At 36.2% G+C, this 23,760-nt stretch overlaps 1 long non-coding RNA gene across 1 annotated transcript in view; it reads right to left on the bottom strand.

The window, feature by feature from the left end:
* The window catches only part of LOC138686297 (uncharacterized), a 39,380-nt gene extending 24,246 nt beyond the window's left edge, over positions 1–15,134 (bottom strand). Inside the window, exon 1 of the long non-coding RNA XR_011325633.1 lies at positions 15,015–15,134. This is a non-coding gene — a long non-coding RNA (uncharacterized lncRNA). The remainder of the gene's footprint in view (positions 1–15,014) is intronic.
* Between the last annotated feature and the right edge of the window lie 8,626 nt (positions 15,135–23,760).

Below are 23,760 nucleotides of genomic sequence, written 5' to 3'. Positions count from 1 at the left end.
ATTTTGTTTTGTAAAATAGGCTGCCACCAGAATTCTGGACTTTTAGCTTTGCTATCAATATGTAAAGTTTCTCATATTCATATATACATTAGTGAGAGTTCTTTCTTCTAAATGGAAGAATATTAAATAATCATAGGTCAAACAGTCTTTTAGACGTTTCTACTTGTGGTTTTAAGGTCTTTGATGCCTGTAGATCTAAATGCACAACTAAGTCAGTGTACTGGGTCTGGCTGAGATGGAGTTAGTTTCCTTCATAGCAGCCCCTGTGGCACTGTGCTTTGCATTTGTGGCTAAAGCAGTGTTGATAACACATGAATGTTTTGTCTAGCGCTAAGCAGTGCTTTCATAGCATCAAGGCCTTCTCTGTTTCTCACTTTGACCCCCCAGCAAGTTGGCCTGGGGTAGGCAAGAAGTTCATAGTATCAGAGAGTCACAGAATCATAGAACTGTTTGGCTTTGAAGGCACCTTCAAAGATCATCTAGTTCCAACCCCCCCATCCATAGGCAGAGACATTTTTCACTAGAGCAGGTTGCTCAAAGCCCCATCCAATCTGGCCTTGAACACTTCTGAGGTGGGGCATCCACAGCTTCTCTGAGTGACTGTTCCAGTGTCTCACCACCCTCACCATAAAACATTTCTTCCTTAGATGCAATATAAATCTACCCTTTCAGTTTAAAACCATTGCCCCTTGTCCTGTCACTACAGGTAAAAAAGTTTGTCTTTCTTATAAGCCCCCTTTATATATCAAAAGGCCACAAAAAGGTCTTGCCAGAGCCTTCTTTTTTCCTGGCTAAACAGCCCCAACTCTCTCAGCCTGTCTTCATAGGAGAGCTGTTCCAGCCCTCTGACTATCTTCGTGGCCCTCCTCTGGACCAGCTGTAACAGGTCCATGTCTGTCTTGTCCTGAGGACCCCAGAGTTGGATGCAGCACTGCAGGTGGGGTCTCAGGACAGCAGAGTAGAGGGGGAGAATCACTTCCCTCGACCTGCTGGCCACGCTTCTTTTGATGTAGCCCAGGATTCAACTGGCTTTCTGGGCTGCAAGCACACATTGCCAACTGTCCTGGTTTTGGCTGGGATAGAGTAATTTTCTTTTTAGTAGCTGGTAGAGTGTTATGTTTTGTATTTAGTATTAGAAGGATGTTGATAACACACTGATGTTTTCAGTTGTTGCTAGCTAATGTTTATACTAAGCCAAGGATTTTTCAGCTTCTCATGCCCAGCCAGCAAGAAGGCTGGAGGGGCACAAGAAGTTGGGAGGGGACACAGCCAGGGCAGCTGTCCCAAACTGGCCAAAGCGATATTCCATACCATGGGATGTCATGCCCAGTATATAAGCGGGGGGGATTGGCTGGGGCAGGCAGATTGCTGCTCAGGATCGAACTGGGCATCAGTTGGTGAGTGGTGAGCAACTGCGTTGTGCATCACTTGTTTTGTATATTCCAATTCTTTTATTATTTTTATTGTCATTTTATTGTTGTTGTTGTTGTTATTAATTTTCTTCCTTTCTGTTCTAGTAAACTGTTCTTATCTAAACCCACGAGTTTTACTTTTTTTTCCCTGATTCTCTCCCCCGTCCCACTGGGTGTGTGGTGGTTAGTTGCTGGGTGGGGTTAAACCACAACAGTGGCTTATGTCCAATTTACCACCCACCAGTGCCACCACATCCTTCTCTGCAGGGCTGCTCTCAATCCATTCATCCACCAGTCTGTACTGACATTAGGGATTGCCCCTGCCCAGGTGCGGGACCTTGTACTTGGCCTGTTGAACTTCATGAGCTTCTCATGGGCCCACTCTTCCAGCCTGACCAGGTCCTTCTGGATGACAACCCTTCCCTCAAGTATATTGACTACACCGTGCAGCTTGGTGTCATCCACAGACTTGTTGAGGGTGCACTCAACACCACTATATCATTAATAAAGATACTAAATAGTATTGGTCCTAGAATGGACCCTTGAGGGACACCACTTTTCACTGTTTTCCACCTGGACATTGAGCTGTAAGTCTTTGGATACAGCCTTTCACCCAATTCCTCATCCATCTAACAGTTCATCCATCAAATCCATACCACACCAATTTAGAGGTAAGACTCTTGTGGAGGACCATATCAAAGGCCTTACAGAAGTCCAGGTAGATGACATCCGTTGCTCTTTGCTTGCCCACTGATGCAGCTACTCTATTGTCGAAGGCCACTAGGCCTTACTGGACACTGAGGTGAGGCTGACTGGTTGGTAGTTCTCAGGGTCCTCCTTTTTACCCTTTTTAAAGTGGGTATGCTTTTCTCCAGTCACTGGGAACCTTGCCAGTTGGAAAGGGACACAACCAGGATAGCTGACCTGAACTGATGGAACAACAGCCCATACCATATGACATTGTGCTCAGCAATAAAAGCTCAGGGAAAGGAGGAAGAAGGGGGGTGGTTATGGTGTTTGTCTTCTCAAGCAACTGCTATGTGTGCTGAGGTCCTGCTTTCCAGGAAGTGGCTGGACATTTGCCTCCCAATGGGAAGTAGTGAATAAGTTCTTTTTGCTTTGCTAGCACAAGCAGCTATTGTCTTCCGTTTTAAACTTGATCCATGAGTCTTCTTGCTTTCCTTCTATTTTTTTTTTCCCATCCTGTGGGAAAGAAGAGTGAGCAGGGAACTGGGTGGGTGTTTAGCTGCTGGTCAGTGTCAACCCACTATAGTTGTGGATCAAAAAACAGAAAAAAAAAGTGATATCTTAAAGAAATTAATCCTAATATAGGCTACTTTAATGTATGCAAACTATAAATACTCTTTCTTTTTAGCATATATGTATGCGTATCTATAAAAATCTGTGAATTTTTTTAGGTTTTTGTTTAAAAAAAAAATCTGCAATGTTTTATCATAGTGATGCTTCTTCTTCAATTGCTTTGAGATTTTCAGCTTAAAATAGTGAACAAAACACAAGTTGCTACCACGCCAGCTTCAGGATTAATCTCCAAAGCAGTGACTACTTTCTCCAAGCTCTGGGTCTGCAGATTGGTAGAAAAAAAATCTGACTTCTGCATGTCTCAGTTTCCTTAATGTATGTCCTGCTCCATTCTCAAATGACAGTGAACAAGACATAGAAAAGGCACTTTCAGAACTGTTTGAATAATATTGCATAAGCAGGTTGTTTGGTTTTTTCCCTTCATTTCTGTAACTTCTTCAATTAGTGGGCATTTTCAAATTATTCTTGGGAAAATGAACAAATATGCATCTCCTAACCTTCTCCATTAAAATGAATAATTCTATCCCCCACATGCTATAGCCTGACCTCACTGAGAAAGGTTTTTTTCTCCATTGAGCATTTATCACTTCAGAAAGCATTACAAAATTATCTATTTAAATGACAGAACAAAGAATTGCTTTGCAGATCTTCATAATGTGAGCTATCAAGTAGTTTAAGTATGAAGTATTATTCTTCCTCTGAATGCCAAAGGGTTACCTTGAGTGCAAGGTAAGCAACAGTGACAAATCCAGGGAAAATATTTCCCTTCTAGAACTTGTAAAAATACACAAGTTATTAGCACCTTTGGGGATTATCAGCACACTAAGAAATTGTATGGTCCCATAATTCCAGCTGCAAGCTACCAGAAATTCTACAAGAGTAAGCAGAGCTAATGTAGGTCTTGGCATTCAGTCTCAGTAGTGTCTTGATTGGAGTTTAGTTAACCTGCTTGCCATGTAGGTCAGACATTCTGCCAGCTGTTTTCTCTTTTTTTACTGTTTTGTCATATAAGAGATGAAATTTATCTCAGGGGCATGAAACTAAATCCCAGCATCATTGATCTGCAGTGACATAGTGGCACAGTTGCCAATGGGGGTTAAAAAAAATAATCTCCTTCTTGTGCCAGTTTGAACACAGCAATAGGTATCACATTTCCAAATAATCATTCCTAAGCAAAATCAATCAGATATGAGCTGTGTCCATATGAAATATTGAACTGACTTTTTTTCTGGCTTTGATGATGGGCCTCTTTTATTTACTTTTTAAAAAGCACGTTAGAACACTTCAAGAAGATTAGCACAATCTTTTAGCCCTATTAATTTTGTACATATGTGTTTAAGGTAAATATATACTGTTGGATAGTACTTATAAAGGTAGTAAGTTGCTTAATTTTAACATTGTCCTTGACTTCACAATGCAATAAACTTTGAAACTGGCAATTGGAAAGGGAAAAGACCATGAAATTTTATGAAAATATTTTAAAACTATATAGAATTATAATTATTTATAGCAATAATATTAATATTGTAGTCATCAATGCTGTTTTCAAAGTCTTGTCCTGATTTCTATAAGTAACTGAACCTATCTGTTAAATTTGATAGTATGTGTTTCTAATTCCATTAAAGGACTTTAAGTTCAGCTGGGCTTCTTCTTTTTTAAAAAACATACAAAGCATTCTTTTTAGTCTGAATAAAGAAGATTCAAGTTTACTGCAGATCTACATCATATCTGGCAGAGAACTGCTACCTGCTTGATCCCCATTAGTATGACTCAATGTAGCATATGTACTTCAGTTCACACTGGCACCGTAGCAAAACATCAAAACTACAGTTCTGTTGACATTGATTCAGCTCAGAAAACTTTTGATGCATTTGGAAATCTCATTTAAACTGAAATTGTAATGACCTGGTTTTCAGACGTGAATCTACATTCTGTAGAGAATAAGGTTAAATATGATGCTTACTTCACAAATCTACTGTTACAAGTGTGATATTAAAGTCTGAGTGTGAATTGCAGTGTGTGATTGCAGCCATCTATTAAAATACAATGGCTACATGAACTTTGTCATTATGTCTTACTGGTCATAACATGACTATTCCACGGCTAAATTGGCGCACACTTTCCAAATACTTACAAAGTCTATGGATTTTTTTCAGAGAGGATGTGAGAGACTGAATTGTTACCTTGAGCTGTTTGTCTCAAAGATTGTTAGGTGTGAGAGACTTCTCAAGCTATTCATCTCAAGAATTGTGGACTGCTTATCTCAAGCCCTTTGTCTTTGAGATGGCCTGTCTAAGCAGGACATTCCTCCGTCCATAAGGACAATTACTAGGCCACTGAGGCATCCAGGAGAGGAAACAGGGTGGAGCTGACAAGCATGCAAGAATGTGGAGACTACCATTCTCATGGAAACTGTAGCCTTTGGGATAAGATATTGGTTTCTGGTGTTGATCATGCAAAGGTTGTGTGATAGACGAAACCTGCAGCGTGTGAACAGTGCATGAACAACACATATGTGCATGCATCACCGAAATACGCCCCATAAAAAACCATGGAGACAAGCCGTGGTGTGTACCCACCACTGAAGAATTGAAGACTGAGGACCAATGGGATGCCGCTGGATCCATGGTGGTGACTATCCTTGCAACTCTATCCCGACTGCTTGCTTGATTTCTGCCTTTTCTTCCATTCTATCCTATTGCTACTATTTTCTACTTTTGATACTTTGATAATAAAAGCTCTTTTGGGTATACAGCATTTGACCTCGTTTGTGTCTTAATCTCACTCTTGGGATCATATCGAAACCTGCCCTGACATTGGATTGGGACAGAGGACAATTAAAAAAATGAAAGGAGGAAAAAGGAAAGACAGCTTTGACAATAATGCATGCGCATGCAAAACAGGTAGCTCCTACTGAGAGAATATCTATCATGACACTGCTAATTTTCCCTACTACTAAGAATGGAAGGACACATTATAAATCAAAATAAGAATGATCTGGAGGGGAAGAGAATCTGTTCTGCTGAAACTGATGTGGAACTGATAACAGTTATGTGGAAACCAGGTCAAAGAATTATAAGCATGGACTAAAATTACTAATGTATGAACATCAGGAAAAATAAAGTCTTCTAATTGTAACCATTTGTAATGAGTTTTTACTGGGATCACACTCAACATACTAATGGAGGTATTTGATTTTTAAAATACTGAAGGACTTGTTATATATTTTTAATAAGATTATCTTGGCACTGTTATAAAAACACCATTTAAGAGAACAGTATAAAGTGAAGTTTACCATTTGCTTTAACACTGTAGTGACCTATTTGTAGCCTTACACCTTTCTCTTATCTAAAACAGATCCCTTACTTTCCTTCGAATTTTCTTTCTTTGTCTGTGTGTTAAGCTTTAAAAGGGATAGAGAAATTCAGTTTAAAGCAGAATTGGTGTCAAACTATTACCAAAGAAAAATTTTCAGCAAAGCAAATTTACTTTTAAAACATTTTATTATTATTTGTAATTGGAAAAATATATCAATCATCCCAAGATTTCCTTGAAACTGAGACAGGATTTTCATAGAAACAGTACTAAATTGAAGTGGATTGCTGCAGGACTCTGATATCTTCTGATTTGGCACTCTGGAGCAGTCATGATGGTAAGCTTTCCAGGCTTGTGGTCATAAACAAAGTAGTGAAGTTTGGAAGTCCTGGGTCAGATTCTGAGTTTGACTTGGAGTTAGATTCAGGAAGCATCTAGGTCCATGACATAAGGGGGCTAGCATCAGAACACAGGTCCCAGTGTTTCTGGAGTCTTATGGAGAACTTGGTGTCTAAAAGCCCTGGAAATGTTAAATTTTTGCAGTGCTCACTGTAGAGTTGGTCTGAAATTAGGAAGTCTTTAGACTTGTCAGGACTGAGGAATCAGTATATCTTAAAATCCGCAAGGGTGGTCTCCATGAGCAGGAGTGACTTGAGAAGAAAGTAATTAAGATTAAACCAAGAATGCCCATTTCCCCAGGATTTCTACAGGATTTTCTCCTGCCTTGAATTATTTTTATTTCATCAATTAAAAGTCTGGCCCCAAATCAAATTTGAAAAACATATGCATCTCCATGAACTGGATAGCTGTCTTTCAACCAAATATCCTCATGTACTTTCTGAAAAAAAGCTACAGAAAAAAAAAATCTTGTAAGATCTGGCCTGTTTACATAGAAATCAACAGTACTTTTTAGGTGTCTTAAATGTGAACAGATTTGAGCCTTAAGTGGGTCATATTTTCAAAGTGGTAAATGTTATAAACTCCTTGGGGTCTCTTCTTTAAACTGATTAGAAGGATGATATTTTGAGAAGAGCACTATGCACAATAGTGCAATTTTTTAAAGACCGACTGTGTTTTCTAACATGGTAATTAATGTCCTTGAAAAGAAGAAGACCTAAAGCCCCATTTATATGCACTATAAGACAATAAATTACTTCAGGCAATATATTGTGTCAACACAGTAGACAAACATTACTCCTCACTTAGAGGAACGTTCATTCTCTCTTTTAAAATGGTTTTACAACTTCAGTTGTTTGCATGATCTCAGTATCTTTAGGTGCACTGCTGTATGTGAAAGAGACCAGAAAAGGAAGGTTTTTTTGTTTTCTTTGTTTTATGTTTGAGTTTACAAAATAAAAGCTTCATATTTAAGATCTCTCTTTCTGTAGTGCTGTTAATTAACATAGCAAACCAGGTAAGAGGAAATGAATTTTCTGTCCTTTGGAGAGTGTGTGAAGGAAATCTGCATAAGCTATATCACCAGTTGGACTTGTTGTGACAGTTCCTGATAATTAATGTCTCTGCAGAACAGGGATCAACAGGTTGTATACTTCAGAGATAATCACATCTGTGTAATTTTCAATTTCTAGGAGAACACATCATAATTAATGCTCCTAATAAGTATGAGAAGCTTAGTAGAACAACAGAATGTATATTCATAAACAACTTTTTCTTGAAAAGACTTTTAGCCCCGTTCATGAACCATATTGGCACCTAAGAACCGTCTTTAGCCAGTACTGATGGAGAGAAACTGTTTTCCAGTTCAAACTCTTTTCTATAGAGCATGTTTCTATTGTTTATTTCTGTAATTGTTTCCAACTGCATTTAATTAGCACTGTAAAATTATCACTTTGGAGCTTAAGTACTTAAAAGCTAATGGTTCAGTGGAAACCATTTGTTCTTCACAGTAAATAATTGAACACAACCTTAAAGAAAATAAAAATTATTGTGTTCATTTAATATGTTTTGTACTGATTTGGTGATTAAAAAGGCAGATACTCACAGCACCTAATTTTAGACAGTGAAACTTGTAAATCTGTGAAACTCATAGGAGTTCTGTGAGACTTGTGGTAATGCAAATGCTTTCCAGCCTTCACCTAATTAACACCTGCCACCATACCATAGTTTATCTACCATTTTAAACCTGAGAGTCTTACTCTACCATTGCTTCATGTAATGTGCTTTATAACTGATTTTGCTACTCTGAGTATATAGCCTTTAAAATTTTCCAGCTATTGTAGCTAGGTGACAGAAATCAGTCACATTTTAGCAAATTCTGTTTTCAACAATTACAAAGGAAAAAGGTCCATTTTGTCTTCCATAAAATGTAAGAAATTTAGTTGTATAATACTTCTTTTTTTTTCTTTTTTTTAAAAGAGAAGTATTTTTAAAAAATACTTCTTTTTTTTCTTTAAAATTTTTCTTTTTTTTCAGACAGTTTCTTCTAGCTGCTGTTCCAACAGCTAGTATTCTGGATCTTTCTATTAACTACTTGTGCCACTCTGCATTGTGCCATTTGAAGAGTTTGATTCCTGTACTTTCTTAATTGTGAAACCATTGTTTTGTCCACCATTTTGCATGGATAACATTGAAGGGTTTAGAATTTTTCTTAAGGAAATGGAATTTTACTTAAGGAACAGTTGAATAAAAGCCAGATATTTTGTTTATAATTCTGTAAATATTTGGCACATCTCCTTTACTTCAGGAAGATTATTTCCATGGAGGCTGAAAATGTGCTAACTCCTTGAGGATGAAGACACAAAACTTCATTTGTAAATCAAAATCTTCTGCAAATGTAAACAGAAATCATCTATCATGTTTATGGAGCAAAACCAATTAAAGAGTTTCAACTAATCTCCCTAGGAGCTAAGTCCTTTTGAAAAATGTTTGTCTTTTAAGTGTCTAAAATGGTCACTAACAGTTGGATACTAGTTGGATACTGTGATTTTTTGTACAATTGCTCATTAGTCTGTGAAACAGTATTAAGGGAAAAGGTTTTTAATGCATCAAAGCATTCTAATCAGAGCTGCTTTATTACATTTCTGTGGAGTAAGTGTGCTAATGACTGCATAATGTGTTTGCACTGCAATGTGATTTCACTTCAGTTTGTTTGAAAGCTTAATTGTGCACAGCTGCCTGGGTTTTCATGATGGAGAGATGACAGTGTCTCCCTGCTAATCAAGTGTCCAGGAGGGACTTGTGGTGTATTTTAAATTGTTTACTTCCAATTTAGTTCCAATAAAAGTGACTGTGCCAGCGTCAGCCACTGTTACACCTAATGAATTGGTGCTGTGATTTTGCTTTGTGTGCCAATTAAATGCTAGATGAGTGTAAGCCAATGCCAAGATTGTGAAATATTTATTGTGCATATTAAATGAGTGCATTATTAATAGTATTTCATGTTTATAGAGCTTCTATTGTGTAGGGATCTTAAATAAACTTTAAAAGTTTGGGACGTTCACTATCATCAGGGCACTGAAGGGAAAGGGAGACTGAGAGACACTGGAAACGACTATTTAAATTTATGCAACAAAATCTGAAACTAAATTTAGGTACCCTGAGTTCAGACTCCTGCTTCAAACACCAAACATATTTCCAAAGTCTAGAAAATTCTAAACTTGCTATGTGCCAAGGACTAAACTTGTTGTTAAATTGAGTCATCAGAGTTAGTATGATAATAATAAAATGTGAAGATACCCTGTGTTATTCAGAAATACAGTGGAAATAAAACTGTAATTAATGTTTCTTTACTATTGTGTGATTTATAAAGAATAGGGAATTCTTGTTTAGTCCAATGCCCATGTACAGTCAGACTTCTGCAATACATGTCAGGTCAGCTATGGAAACTGATGACAAAGCACTTAGCTAGCAATTGTTAGTTAAAATGCTTTAGTTTAAATACCTGCCACTGAGGATAAAGCAAAACATTTCACTTTTGGGGGAGGGATTGTGTACAATTGCACAAAAACAGTAACTTAGCAAATCATAATAACTTAGTTGTAATTTGGAACTGATGATGTCTTCAGGGGTATATTTTTTAAAACATAAATTAAGTAGTCATTGAAAGGGTAGTGAGAACTGTCTTTGGTTGACATCTGAATTGAAGTGAACTTCAGCTAAATCTTTCATTAGAATACATAGACATGCAGAGATGTTCACGTTCTTGTTGTTTTTGAGCATTATTTCAAAATCTTTTCTCAAATAACTGGATTCATCTGTCTGCTGAAGCACCACTTTTTCCAAACATGTAACTGTAAGCATCATATTTAAGGTGAGCAACTGGTTGAAAGCAGTGTAAATAACTGTAAAGCAATGTGAGAAGTGAAAAACAAGTCAGGTAAGGCACAGATATAAGTCAGTCTATCATAAAACCTAGAAAAGTTCTACTAGAGAATTACTAGAGAAGTAATTACTCAAAAATATTGGATTGATACAGAACTACCTCAAAATGGAGTCAGTAAAAGTTAAAGAAAATTATAATAGCTCAGTAGCTCATTTGACCTGCTATAACTTTATTGCAACAGGTGGAAACTGAAAAAAATACTAGTATGGCTACAGTGCTGGTGAACTATTAGACAGAGCTACTTTTCAGCTGCAGAAAAATTTAAGCATGAGAGTTTTTTGTTAGTAGTATGCTTAGATAGTAGGAATAAAAACAAATGAAGTTTCATTTACTTTAGGCTGATATATACCACATGCTAAATAAACAGGATATCAGACATGATGGTTAGTCCAAGCATTTCTCAGTATATTTCAGATATGCTGTTGAAATTCTTGGTGTACTTCTACCTGACTGCTGCACCACACTGGTGTGGTATCATAGGTCTTAGTGAACTTCAGATACCCAACTGAATGGGAAAAATCCTTTGTAATAATGTGTTCTGGTTTCAGCTGGGATAGAGTTAATTGTCTTCCCAGTAGCTGGTACAGTGCTATGTTTTGGTGCAGTATTAGAAGAATGTTGATAGCACACTGATGTTTTCAGTTGTTGCTAAGTAGTGTTTAGACTAAAGCCAAGGATTTTTCAGCTTCTCATGCCCAGCCAGCAAGAAGGCTGGAGGGGCACAAGAAGTTGGGAGGGGCAACAGCTGGAACAGCTGATGCAAACTGGTCAAAGGGGTATTCTATACCATGTGACATCATGTCTAGTATATAAACTGGGGGGAGTTGGGGTGGGGGGAATCACCACTCAGGAACTAACTGGGCATCGGTCAGCAGGTGGTGAGCAATTGCATTGTGCATCACTTGCATATTCCAATCCTTTTATTATTACTGTTGTCATTTTATTAGTGTTACCATTATCATTATTAGTTTCTTCTTTTCTGTTCTATAAAATGTCCTTATCTCAATTCCCGAGTTTTACTTTTTTTTCCCCCGATTCTTTCCCCCATCCCACTGGGTGTGGGGGGGAAGTGCGTGAGCTGCTGCACGGTGCTTAGCTGCCAGCTGGGGTTAAACCATGGCATAATGCTAATCTGTTGCCATATCTTTGTTCCTTTGAATTTCTTGGTTTCTTGCTGTATGTACTTTACAATAGCCATTGGCTAGACTCATGTTGGCACAAAATGCTGATCCACTGTCAAGGTACAGATCTCTAAGAGACAATTTGCTTAGCAGTTTGGTTATGTAGAAAAACTGTGATTACAGGATAAGCATCTCCAGCTTTTTTATTTCCATGAGCTTTCTGGCAGAGTGTCTCTAAATTGATTGTCTCTGAAGCCAAAGTCCACAAATGAGCTCAGAAAAAACTAAGCCCTCAACAGTGTAGTAGTTTTTTAGATGTGAGGCAGACAAAAGGACATATCTGCTGTCAAGATATCATCCAGATAAGACCTTGGTAACACCTGCCTATCTCTAGCTGACTAGATTATTCTGGTTTGGAGCTCATATCAGAAGCTGACAAACTTTGCACTTTTTGTAACATGTTCAGGGAGGAGACCAGAGGGTAGGAGAAACCTCTGAAGCAATTAATAATTGGATTCAAATATGGAGAAAGTCAAAGGGATTGGATCAGCTATGGGATGAGCAAATCCATTGGTTGCTTACGCCGACAAACTAATGCAGAAAGTAAGAATTACTGAAAATAATAGCCCCTTGGGGTAGGGGGTGGTGGAAGTAACACGACCGTGGGCCTGTGAAACTGTTTAAATGTTTGTACTCAATGTGGAAGCACTGTGCAAAATGATGGAGCCTCCAGCCAGGGCTTGACAGATTTATAGGTGGGACATGAGTGTCCCAGACAAGTGTTTTCTGGGTCTGTGGTGCTAGTCTAGACTGAACTAGAGGGGTAGGGCCTTGGTTGGTGTGTCATGCATGATTGTGTGTGTCATGGAATATAAATTGCTATTGCACTTACCATACAATTTTTAGATTTTATGTCACTTAGTGATGTGGTCTGTTCTCGTTTCCACCCAGCCAAACTACTCTCTGATGCCACAAATGGAAAAACTGAGGTGCATTGTGAAAACAGAAATGATTCTTGTTGCTTTGGGGGTATTAAAACACTGTTGGTTTGTGCATTGAATAACAGGGAGGGAGAGATTTCTGTTTCAATCTGAGTATTTAATATCAATTATATTATTTGGGAATTGGACCCGCATTGAAAGTGATGTGTAAATAAGGCATTAACTCTTTTTGTATCACTCATTCTAATTCTAAAAATAGCATTAAATCACTTCTCAAATCTGCACAGAACTGGAAGCTTTTCCTCAGATTTGAGGAATTTCCTCAGATTTCAGTCTGAATGTGTATTTGCTGTTCTGTGGGGGTCTGTTCTGAAGCTCCTTTTGAAGTAAATAGATATCCATCCATTAACCTCAATTGGATTTGTTTCTGACCTGCACCTTGCCTCCAGAAAAACTCGTTTAAGATTCTGCACTTAAATGCAATAATCAGTACATGATTTTTATTCTTCCAGCATAACTATTGAAATGTAAATGAGAACTGTCTATATCTACCTGTGTGTCTGAGTTTCTTTTTGCATATTCTAATTCATTAGGTTAAAAATAAATGACAGTATTTTATTTGCTTCAGCAGACTGGGCATATTAATGCACCTATTCTATAACACTTACTGATAAATAATGTTGATTTACTTTTCATTTGCATAGTAGAATATTCAAGTAGCTTTTGGCTACTAATGATCACTCTTGAAAGGAGTTGAAACTGTGGTCAGTACAGTATTTTCTTTCTTACTGACAGTTCAAGTGTCATGAGTATGCACTAATATTTATTGAGATTCAGCTTTACTGTTCAAGAAAGAAGTGGAAGACCTGCTACATTTCTATACCTTTTAAAACACTAGTTCTTTGTTCCTTTGTCCTGGGTATATGTGACATTTTCTTTTTAAAGCTGAAACATGGGAAGGCAAATGTACCCTGTAGACCCTGTACTAGTCAAAGAGCTGTCTTCTTTTTGTTGTTTCTTCCGGAAATGGTGCTTTGAAAGAAATCACTGTTGTAGAACCAATTAGGTTCTTTAAGTGGATCATTTCTCAGTCACTGGAATAATGAATTCCCATTTGCTCAAAGGGTTGCATTCACCCTTCAGTGGCAAAACAAACAGGAATTCATTGCCACAGCTAGGCAACCCAAATTATTTATGCATTCTTTTCAGAATCTTTCTTTTTTCATCTTTATTGGAATTCACCATAAAGATTATTGTTTAATTAGGGGGAAGTTCAACTGGAGCCAAACGAAAAGGCACAAGCCTTCTAAGCCAGAGTGTGTTTTTCAGAAGTGTCTTATTTGTCAGGCTGTTACAAATTTGCATTTTTTTTAGATAAAATACAAATGAAACATTTGTTTTCTGTTCTTTTACATTCTTTAAAAGTTTTCTGGACAGAGAAAGATGAAACTCTGTTCCTCAAAACCAATAAATTTTAAAGCATAATTTAAAGGTGCTCACAGGATGAACCACCACTGTGGTCCTCAAAATTTTCCGCTTTTTCCCATTGTAGCCCTGGTAAGAACATAATTGTCTACTATATCTGCTTAGATTTATTGGGGAAAAAACCTTGTGGCTATGTCAGGGGTAATTGAAGCATAATCAGACTTCTTCTGGAAATCAAATTTGTGCCTGAACTGCAGTTACCTGACCATCTTTAATAGCCACCTAAATGCTAAAATGAAAATATAGTTGTAGTGTTTGCTTCTTTTCAGCTTGTTATTTATACATATCATTTATGTCAGAGTTCAGAGAATACGTAGTTAACAGCAAGATCACTTTATAACATTAGTGTCTTTTGCATCTACCTTGCAGCTGAACTTCCCAGTAAATTCAGTTAGGTAGAGTAGCTACAGAAAATACAGCAAATTATATTTGTTTTCTAATAAAGGTCAGTTTAATTTTAAAACTTATTAAAAATATCTTTCTGTATATGCTCTTGTATAGCCTGATACTGTGTTTCACTTATTTTAATTTAGGGATTTTAGATCATTGTAACAAATCAATGTCATAGGGGCTTTTGTCCCATTTTCTCGATAGCCATTTGGGATATGGCTGTCCTTACCACACTCAGTATAGATAAGTTAGCTGAGCTCCAAAATTAGACTGGAAGCATGGTTTATAATTTACAGAACCCATACAGGAAAACTCTTAAACTCTGAGTATCATCATATGTTTTAACCTTTAAAATTCATTTGCCCGCAAATTATCTGCCAATATTCTGCAGAAACTAAAGAAATTAAGGAGCTGTGGAAAAACTGCGTAAGGTTTTAACTCCACTGCTGCTCTTCTTTAAGAAATGATTGCCCCTTGAACAAATATTTTTAGAGACTAGACAATACTGGAAAGGATCTTGTATGGATGTACTGAGTACTTTGTCATGGGAAAACAGAATTCTTTGAAAAGCTTTTTTCCTTTTTTTTTTTTCCTTAAGGAAATCTTTGAAAAATTTAGAAACAAATTCCATGTGGCAGGAAAGAGTGACTATATTTTTTGCTCACTGACTAGAAGACAGCAAGCTTACCTGAGCTTTGACAGTCCAATTCACATCTCTCAACCCTAAAGAAAACAGTATTTCCCTCTTGTATTTGATGACACAGAATTTTCTTCCCCCAGTTTCTGCCTGTGAGACTGGCAACTGCAGTGTCCTCATTCAGGAGTTTATAAGTGTGACAGTGACTTGACAAAGTGCGTGCAAGATGCTGTCATCCTTTATCATTGTCATTCATTTGTTCCAACTCAGTGAATTATTTTACCGAAGTCATTTACAACGTTAAACAATTTTACATAAGTGGACCCATTTGCCAATTACATCTTTTACTTCCCCTGCATTTGCTCCCCATCACTTCTTTATGTCAAATGACCCCTTGCTTTTGAGAGGGGTAATTGTTTTCTCAGTAACTGTTGTTCAGCACTGATCAATGAAGTGCTTCTGCCCTACACTTTTGATTAAGCATTAGTTTCCTATTGGAAAAAATGAGTTTGCTTTCCTTTAACTTTTTCACAGTTTATTAGTGTGATTGAACTAGGTTAATAAGAATGTGTTATGAATCTGGACAGTCTTACTACATGACTTCAATACACAGATGATACTGCTCATAATTTTTACTGATGAGTGCAACCGTATTTGGACAAAAATCTGTGAGACTGCTCCTCTGATGAAAGGTTAAAAAAAATGAATTAAACCCCCAGTGTTTGATGGAAGAGAGCCATTCCCCATGTACTCTTGACAACTGTGTATCTCCATATGCATAGTTTTTCACTTCATTTGACTTTTGGCCTCTGCTAGCACTGGTTTTTTTTTTTGACAGAAAAAAGTTATACCAAGGGTGGACTTGTGTATACCGCTAATTCTAATATAAATTTGAACAGTCCCAGTCAAGAAACAGGATTTGTTTGCTAACTTCCACAGATGAAAACTAAGTGGACTGTATTCATCAAAAAAATATGAGATAAATTTCTCTCAGTTGAATTATTCATTGTTTTTATACAATTAATATTTCCTTCAGCTGTATGAATGGAGAAGTCTCTGTGACTCTAACAGTTCCTTCCATGTCAGTGAGAAAAAAAAGCAAAAAAATCCCCATTTAGAGCCCTACAGTGCACTGGGTACCTTTCTCATGTCATCAGTACACACACCATACAGTCCTAACAAAAGACAATTTGACTGTATGGTTTCTCTTGTTTTCTAACTGTACTTGTTTGGTGAGAAAATTCTGAAGGACTGTCAGAAAACCTGCTCATGTGTTTTGTAAATAGTGTAAAACATACCAGCCATATGCCTGCCAGGGATTTTAATGGGACTTGAAAGGCTGAAATAGTCTCCTTCAAACAAGTCTAAAATCAGTTACTGAAGAAAAAAATCAATTGTTGAGGAACAGTCTAGTCTACTGCTTACTTTTCAGCACTTTTGATAAACTATGTTGTTTATTAAATTACAGATGAAGACAAAAACCAATTACTTTGTCATAGTGTTATTATGTGTGACATATTTGGGAAGTCTTTTTTCTGATTTCTTTTTTCTACTGGGTAGTTTTTATTCTGCTTTAGAAGAAAACTTAATTCTTACAGGAATATATGTGGCATGGAAACACCATAGGCACAGCATGACACAGCATGACTATACCTCAGCTGGACCAGACACTAGAGGCTCATCTGAAAGCAGACCTCGCAGGAAAGGGTCAGCCCTGGCTGTGGCCTCCCAGTTACAACAAGGCTCCTGTAAACCCTCTCATAGACTCACAAGCCATCATGAGCTCTATTTCTTACATCTTCATTATCCCCCTGAGAATAGTGTCCTCCTTATTGTAAATGGATTTGCTTCCTATAACATATGCTGCAACAGTCAAGAAAGATGATGGCGATCATTATGTTTTTCAAGACTATGTACATAGTTCCAAATATTTGCTTTCAGGTACATTCATCATTTTGTTCATTCTAACTGCCGTGGAGGGTCTTATTTTGTTAATTATGCATCAAGTGTAGTTGACTGCAAGAATTTGTTTTCTTTCTTAGGCGAATGTGAAACCAAGGAAAGAAAATCTGTAACCAGTGTTTTCCATCCAGGGTAGGGTAAAGAATCATGTTGGTGTATTTTAAATCCCATTTGAGAGCAAAGTTACTGGTGAATTCTAACAAAAAGCTATGGTACAGTATTTCATTAAAATGCTGTGATGAATCTCAAAGCTATTTAAAAATGGGGAGGATTCATGTGAAAAGCTGATAGACACCAAGATTTAATATCCCATGATAATTAGCAACACATTTAACAATAGTGGGAGAGCAACTACAACTTTCTATAGAATTTAATATCCTCCCATCCCCTTTGTAAGCTATAGTCAGGAGCTCTCATTTCCTTTCTGCTATATACAATAAACAAATTTTATTGGTTCATCTTTTATTATAATGTCCATACGGTATGAAGAAAAATCAATATCAGAACAACAATAACAGAAAAAAAAGAGTCAGGAAGAATCATATAAAGACACTTAATGTCCATGTTATATTAGTTTGTGTCTGTATTTGAATGTAAATTTTTGGAAAAAGTTATTTCTCATTTCTTATGAAAATCTTAAAAGGTTTTCTGCCATGTTAGTCAAACCACTGTTGTGAAAAGTGAAGCAGTTAGGGAAATCTAGGTACATATCTTACTTAGGAAGGAAAAAGAAAAGAAATTATCAACCACGAATATTTGAAAACATTAATCTAAATGACAATTTAGAAACCACTGTTAGTGCTTTACCTCACTGCAATTGTCCATGTAGAGGAATTACCAGTCCTTTTCCCCATGCTAAAACTGAGAAGGATTTTCCCTTTTTTTTTTTCTTGCAACATTATAAAAAACATGAAAAAAAGTTTTTTAAATATGAGCTATTCAGCTATAGACTGCTCATAAATACTTTTGACTTCAAAGATCCCACAAGACTGTATTGGATTCCTACCTGCTACCACTATTTTCTGATTACATTTCAGTTCTCTTGCAGTGGTTGGTTAGAGAACAGGGTAAATGAAATTCACAGCCCAGCTGGAGGTTCTTCTCACAGCACTTAATTTGGTCTTTTTTATTCTTTTCCATATATATTTATTACCTTGCTGGCTTTTTAAATGTAGTAGTAGACTATATTAAAAAAGGGAAAAAAAACCCAACACAACACAACATATTAAGTTTATGAGTACTGTCTAGGATATTCATGTCTGAACTTCAAGACAAAACCTATGTACTGATATATACTATATATATATCTATACTAATATATAAAAAGCATGATTAGAAAGTAACTTATCTGTGTATAAGAAGCAGCTAGAGCACAGGAAAAAAATGGTTTGAAACAACACATTTAATCCATTTATTATTCAAACAAATATTAGACTTTAAAGGTCTGCAGTGTGAAGTGAAGTAACTAGCCACCAAATGAGTAAACAACTGTATTCAAGCTTCATTACGCAACCTTGTTGGGAATTCGGTACAGGCTATTTCTGAAGGATAGGGTTGAATCTTTACATTTATTTCTTGGCAGGAATGCAATAACAGAAATTATTAATGCCTTTCTGTTCATGTGCATGTTCACCAAGAGCAGAACTGAAATTGCCAGTGGCAAAACTCAAATCCTTTTGTTGGAATAACCTATGTGCTCTCTACTGTCTATCACAACAAATTACAGTGACAATGAGAATAACATGGGCCTCAGAAGTGTAAAGGTACAATAATTTAATATGGTTATTTGGACCTTAGTTTTGATTATATTATCAAACAAAAAGGCTGAATGTTTATGAACATTTTTAGAAGATTCCTTTTATCTTTTTGTTTGTTTGTTTTGTTGTTTTTTTATGTGTGAGTATTAATGTTCCTGTAGAGAACTGACCCAAACTCTACTGAATTCAATTTAGGCACATTTTTTCATGATCTTTGGTTCAAGCCCTAAAATGATAATAGTTAGTGAGAAAAACCTATTTTTCTTTTCCCTGAATTGTTTTACTGTATCTCAGTTTCTTTTACCTTCCCTCATACATGTTTGAATTTTTTAATAATGAAGATGACAGATCGGTTTGGGGTACAATTATGTCTGTCATGATGCATTTGCAGACAAGCATGCTGGAGAGGAAATGCAAAGAATAGTTTGTAACCTGTTAATGGAATCATGACTTAAGACTAGAAGACATGAACTATGAGTTAGATTATTTATAGCTTAGTTTACAGTAATTTGTGGCTTTTGAGTGAGTTTCAAGAGTCACAAATCAAAAAGTATAAAACATCCTTCTAGATAGCTGTCACAAAACAAAGTGAATGACATTTCACAGTCTTTTTAACGTTATAGAAAATCAGTATTTTGGAAGTTTCAGAACATAAGTTTAAAGCTGTATTTCTTTCCCATTGGCATATTACTTGAAATAATGTATAAAGAGAATTTTTATTTAAAAAGAATAGAATAAAAATTTGTACAAAAGATAAAAATCCTACTGCATATTCAAACAGTAGGAATGAAACTGGGTTTTTTTCAACTTAATAAAATAAAAATGTTCATTTTATAATTACACAAACAATGCAGACTATTGTTAAAGAGCTAACAAATACCAGATACCGTAAGGTCGTGTTAAAACAGTACTTTTACTGTGCCAGTAGTAAGGTAATGGGAAAATTAGAAAACAGTGATAAGTGAGATCACATGTAATTTAGGCCTAATTCTTTGAAATCTTCTTAATAAGCTAAATTTGTCTTTTAGATAATAGGAGGTTAAACTTCAGTCAGAATTATAAAAAATAAATAGTATCCTTCTGGAATAAATAACTTCATTGCTGGTTGCTAAAATATGGACAAATCTTACCTTTCTTATTCTTTAAAACTATTTATGGAAAAAAACTTGAAGTATTAGCTTTCTATAGTAAAAATCATTACAAGAACTTCAAACATTTTAGTTTTAAATTCTTGTAATTGTTAAGTTGATTCATTCTTGATGTTCACTTAAGTCCAAAGCCAAGTGTTTTAGGGAAGGGAATTAAACTGCTTCCTTGTTGGGCTATACTGTTCAGAAGATTGAAAGGAATAAATGGATGAATGTTGAGTCTTTGAAAACTGCCTGGAAATTTAGTCACACACATTTTATTGTGGCAGTTGTGCAGTTAAATTCTTCCATTTCTATGAAGATGCAGATGAAAAGATTTATTACAGACACTGCTTAAATGTGGCTCAAAGAAGACATAGAAAACATGCAACTTGTAATCTTACAAGAAATACATAGAAACAAAGTAGTAAAGATATTAAATCACAAAGTTTGTATTCCTTTCCTCAAGATTGTATTTGGGAAAAAGAAATAAAAAAAGGTAAATCTAGTTCTAATGAAAGGATGATAAATTATATTATTTTAAAGGTGAGCTGAATGTTGAGATCTCTTTTTTTTCTGTTTTCATCTGAATACCTGGATGCTGCATGGTATTTGAGGTCTTCATAATTCTTGTTGCATTTGTGCTAGATCAGTGGTGATAAAAGCAGGACTAATGAGTATGATAAGGTGTTGACAGAGCATGTGGGGATGTTATTTTTATTTTCAACTTGAGTGCATTCTGTTTCCTCTGACTAAGAGACTACCTTACTCTTTCCATGCCCCATCCATATATAAGCTATCTAGCTCATGTTTCTATGATCTTCATTTTGATCCTCATAGCCCCATGAAAAGGAATCTAAAAATCCTAAGACATGTCAGATCCTGACAGATAATGTTTTAGATAAATGTTCTAAGTGACAGAGAGTTTGGGGATTCTTTCTAATTCATTAGAATACAAAAGCAATTCAACTATTCAGGAGAGTTAAGAGAGAAAACATTCGATTTCAAGCTTTATGTGCTTAATAGTATCAATTTTTATTTTTTGTATTCTCCCCCAAGAATTCAGCTATAAGTATGGAAGGCTATCTATGTAAATGTGTATATCTGTAAAAAAAATTTAAAAATATGCAGACCTTTAGGACGGGTTAGTGAAAGAAACTCTGCAGCTTCTCTGATAAAGACAGGGAAGAAGCTGTATGTTTACTGTTCTTGTCTCTGCAGAATGTTCTTCTCTCTGGTGAATAAACATTAATTTGGCTGAACTACAAGAGGATTTGCTATAATTTTAGAAGTTATTAGTTGAGCTGGCTGGAAAAGAACAGAGATGCAGAAGCAAAGTGATGTTTGAAAACTTCAATCTGCATTAAATCAGGTCTTGGGCCTTTTCATGAAGGGGAAAAAAAAATCCTAAACCTTACACAAGCTCTCAGAATAGCCAATAGACTAATAATTAGAGCATGCATCTGCAACCTGGGTTCAGGTGTCTGTCATGTTTGCTTTGGAGCAAATACCTCCATTCAGATCCTCCATATCCCACATAAATGCTCCATATTCCTAGTAGGTTTCCACTGAAAAGCCTTCCTATCAGAAATGCCATCCAGAGCTGGCAGTGAAAGATCCATTGAAATAAGACACTTAAACAAAGTTGTTTGACACTTTGGTCATTTCTAAAATAAATACATTTAAAAAATAAGCTCTGTGTATTATGTAGATATTGTTATATTTCAATGTATTTCAATTTTACAATTAATTTCCACATTTGTTTCAGTTACTTTCATTTGTATTATCAGCTGGATCCCAGTTCCTTTGGGACAGGAATTATTTGGGTTGTCTTACATGTGTGTACGTTCAGTGTTTTTTGCAAATTGCGCTATCATAAACAGTAATGAACTGTTTGAGAAATATTCACAGGAAGGAAGTCTTTATGGCATAAAAGACTGTGCTTTCTTTTTATCTTACCAGACTTACCAATAAAAAGAGAAGTCTGTTCCATCAACTTTGTGTAATGCAAGGAGGATACATTCTCATATAACCTAATGGGTACATAACAAATACAGAGTTATGTCTGGTTTATTATACTAGGGCAGTGAAAACATATTTTTCTCTGTGATTCATTAAAATCCCTTGTTTCCGTTGGTGGTCCACAGATGATACAATCAATCAAGGAGGTGAAAAACCTTATTGTTCATAAATTCTGTCTCAAAGTTTATAAGGTGCATATTCTGTGATGATGAATCATGAAGTAAACGTAGTGGAGTGTAGCTCCTGCATCCTCATCTGCAAGCTGCTTGGAGGTGCTTCTCAGCATACTTCGTCTGTTGGGCCAGAAGGCACTGAAGTGATGTGTTTCTCATTCCCCCTCCTCACCTCAAATGTACTACTGAATAACCTCAGATTTCCCTCAGAGCCATTTTCCTCCATTCACATAGGATTCCTCATGCCAACATTTTCACTTTGTGCTGAAACAGTAAAGGAAAGGTTGTATCTGTCTGGGTCTATGTGTGTGTGTGCGTGCCTGTTAGAAGTGTGTGCTCAGCCTCGCTGCCGGCAGGACCTGGGGACAGTAGCCTCACATCTGTTGGGCTACTGGATTCAGCAGCCTCCAACATCTGCAAATTTATAATCACTCGTTATTCCCTGTGGAGTGATAACCTCTAACTTAACTGGGCTTAGTTGAACTAGCTAAGCACCTGGCCAAGGCCAATTGCTTCCTTCCCAGAAGCTCTGAATCACTCTTTGATAACATCCCCAAATTGATTAGTTCATGGGGTTGACATGCAGTGAGTGATGCAATTGTATTACAAATAGTAAGACTTGTTGGGCGGGGGGGGGGGGGGGGAGGGAGAAAGGGAGAGGGAAAGAGGAAGATAGGAGGAGAGGGAGGGAGAGACATATTTTGTCAGGGAGACGATGTTTGGGTTTTTACCTGGTTTTGATAACGATGCTTCACTGGCATAGCTACTAAAATGCAGATGTTGCTAAATGAATACTAAAATAGATGTCATATTTATACTTTTGGCATCTGTGTGTCCTTTCAAGTACGGGTTAGTTATAATGAGGCTAAAGATTAAAACATAAATACCATGGTTTTTCTTTAAAATAAATCAAAGATACCGATTGATTTACAAAAATCCAGCTTTTAAAAAATCCTTTTAAGCAGAATGTTACTGGGAGTTTTTCCTATGATGTTAATTGGTGTAAGATCTGGCCTAACATAACAGAAAAATATTTTAATGTAACTACTTGTCTTTTAAATCCAAATTGTGAATCTAAGTTTCCCCCATTGCTACCCTGTCTGTTTCCAACCCACAAGAGAAATAGGTACAAAGTGTAATGGAAGAGCCTTTTCTGGGACATTTCTCAGTTTAGCAGGTTAAAAAACCAATCATGCTATTTTTGAAAGGTCAGAATTTTCAAATCATTAATTCTAATAAGTTTTCTTATAAGTAAAAGAACTTCTTTTCTTTTAAGTTATGATAGAATAATAGAGTAGATTTTTTTTTTTTTTTTTTTAGACCTGGTTGGTTTAAAGGTATCTAGATAAGATTATTATTTATTCTATGTGATGAGTGATTTGTGACATGGCAATTATGGATGATTGGATGCCACAAACTCCTTGAAATTACTGTCAAAGCCAGATTAAGATTTCACAGCTCAGGACGGTTTCTTGAAAAATGTAGCAAGGTTTACTCGTCATAGTGTAAAATCTCATATAGCACAGTGAATGAAAGAAGTATGAAAATATATTGTATAGAATTGAAAAAATGTGAAATAAAGTTCTGCAAACATATTTTGCTGCTGAAATGAGAGGGATAGCTCTACATGGTACTGATGTCATTAATAGATTTTGAGCACAGTGACAGTAATTGCTAGCAAAACTTAACATGGAACCAGTTCTATATATAATAAATATTCATCAGTTTTCTTAATTAGGATACCTTGTCCAATTAT

This window comes from Haliaeetus albicilla, chromosome 8, assembly GCF_947461875.1.
Source record: "Haliaeetus albicilla chromosome 8, bHalAlb1.1, whole genome shotgun sequence".
In the NCBI taxonomy this organism is placed as follows: Eukaryota; Metazoa; Chordata; class Aves; order Accipitriformes; family Accipitridae; genus Haliaeetus; species Haliaeetus albicilla.
This window is presented reverse-complemented; position numbering and strand designations above follow the sequence as displayed.